Raw genomic sequence first — 2409 nt, 5'->3', positions numbered from 1 at the left:
CTTGAGTGATGTTTGCTTAACAAAAAACTTGAGTGATAACTTTACTCCTGCCCTACAGGGTCAATGAACTGCTTCTTAGCGAGCCTTACTGACAGCACTGAGTTTAGCAGAAGTTCTGGGAACATGTGGAACTGTGAAGGTGCTATGTTTTATTTTTACTTAAAAGTATGTGAATGTACAGATGAATTCAAATTTATAACCTTTGTGAAAGAAAGAAATTTGAGTTAGAAAGGGAACTTAATCGAAGAGGTAGGAGGTTAAGCAGGTTTCCAACATTTTTCATGCTTGAACTGTTTGTTCATTTCAGTGTAGAAATTCTTAGTTCCAGCGATAACTGGTCTAAAAAATGTAGATCTTACTATCACGTATTGTTATTATTAGTGGGGTTAATGTGGGATGCCCAGAATGTATCTATCTCCATCCCTAGGGTAGGGACATCCTTTCCAGCTCACATCTGGTACAGAGAGGAGTTAGTTAAGAACACAGGAGAACCAGCATAAACTGGGGGGGGTTCCCATAGAGCTTTAGGCTTATGAAGCTAGGGTTGGGCAGACATGTAACTGATTTTTTAAAATTAAACAAACATGTTGGGAGTAGAATGGGTATATAATTTTTGGGGAAAATATTCTTTACCTTTGGAGAATGTATACTCATATTTTACAAGTTACCTTTTAAAAACTCTTATTCAGGAGGGAATAATTCATATGTAGCCCTAGGAAATAAAGACATACTATCATTGTGTCACGTCCTTCCTTACTTTTGTGCAACTTGTAAGCTTCCTGCCAACCTGCAAGACTTATTTCTTGCTACGTACCTGGCTCATCCTCTCCCCTCTGTACACTAAACATTAAAGCCATTAGCCACTAGGTCCATTGCTAAAGATTAGTGCATTAGGAAGCTGAGTCCTTAATCACAGGCTTTAGAATTAATAGGAGCTTAAAACAATTGTTGTACATAAGAGGAATTCTAGATCCTAAGGGTAGGTGCTTCCCTGGCTGTGTTTTTTTAATAGCAAAACTCAAGAAACAAAGAACAAAGTTGTGATTGTAACTTGGATTCAAATCCTCCTGTCACTTACGACCCGAAATAAGCCATAAACCATCAATCTCCCACCGGTTAAATGGGGATAATAGTCCTTACCAAACAGGGCTTTTTAAATGAAATATTTCATGTCAGCTGCTTAGCATAAGAAGTGGCATTCGAAGCATTTTAGATTAGCAAGGAAGAGGCTTCAGGGTGAAAATCAGGTTTCTGGTCATCTTGAACTACTCAGTAGGGACCAGAGCCTGAAGCAGGCCTTCTTCATAGAAGAGGCGGAAGAAAACAAACCTGGAAAGACAGACATGTGAGGTCAGCACAGCCTTGTTTTACGCAGAAGCCTCCCTTTTCCTCGACTGCAGGTAAACTATGGCCCATGGGCAAAGAATTTTTAAATGGCTGGGGGGGAAAGGTGCAGCATGGAAATTGAATTAAGTAGTATTTTGTTAAACACACGAAAATTAGGAAATTAATTCAATTTCCCTGTCCGTAGACGAGGTCTCGTTGGAGCGTAGCCACGCTCGTTTGTTTACACATGGTCCGTGGCTGCTTTCGTTCTGTAAGAGCGGAGGAGTGAGTGCAGAGCTACGGCTGCGACAGAAGCCACCCGGCTGGCACAGCCTGACACGCCCGGCCTTCACAGAAAAGGCTGGCCGACCGCTTTAGGTGTCCGTCCCCTCGAGGCTCTCCATCTCCGACTGAAACAAGTTCTGCCTCAATGTATGGACGTTTTCCTCAGTGACAGGAAATGGGACCAATCATTTTAATTACTGAAGTGCCTGAATGTACACGCTGGAACTATTCTCACTCACTACACCTGCCGATGTGTTCGCCGGTCACTTCTCACTGTACTGCAAGCTCCTTCAAGGCAGAGATCGTTTACTTGACTGGTGAGGAACCTGGTACAGTGTCGGAACTGCAGAAATTGAATGAGCCAAGTAAAATGTTTTAAGGTATCTCTTAAAATATTCTTGAAGACACCTATTTTATCATTAATGATCTTTGTGGTTGACAAGGAAGTAGGCACGGGCACACCAAGTAGCAGTACTTCAATCTGTTCCCTTTAATGTCTTCATACAACCCCTCCTTTCCTCCATAATCTGATATATATGCAATTTAAAAGCCATCGATTGCCTCCTTCTTATTTTATAAGTAACATGATGTGATGTTTAAAGTGCCATCTCTATTCTTTCTTTGAACCCTAATGCCTTATTTTCGGGGAGATATTTGAGCTGAAGGTCAAGGACAATGATCACACTTACTATCTGGTATTAAAAACACAACTATTTTTCCAGTTAGATCAAAATATTCTACTTCACCTTCCTTCAACACCCAATTCCCAAACATTCACAGCTGTTCAAGAACCACTAA

Source organism: Balaenoptera acutorostrata, chromosome 18, assembly GCF_949987535.1.
Source record: "Balaenoptera acutorostrata chromosome 18, mBalAcu1.1, whole genome shotgun sequence".
NCBI lineage: Eukaryota > Metazoa > Chordata > Mammalia > Artiodactyla > Balaenopteridae > Balaenoptera > Balaenoptera acutorostrata.
The sequence above is the reverse complement of the archived record's forward strand: the minus strand, read 5'-3'. Positions refer to the sequence as shown.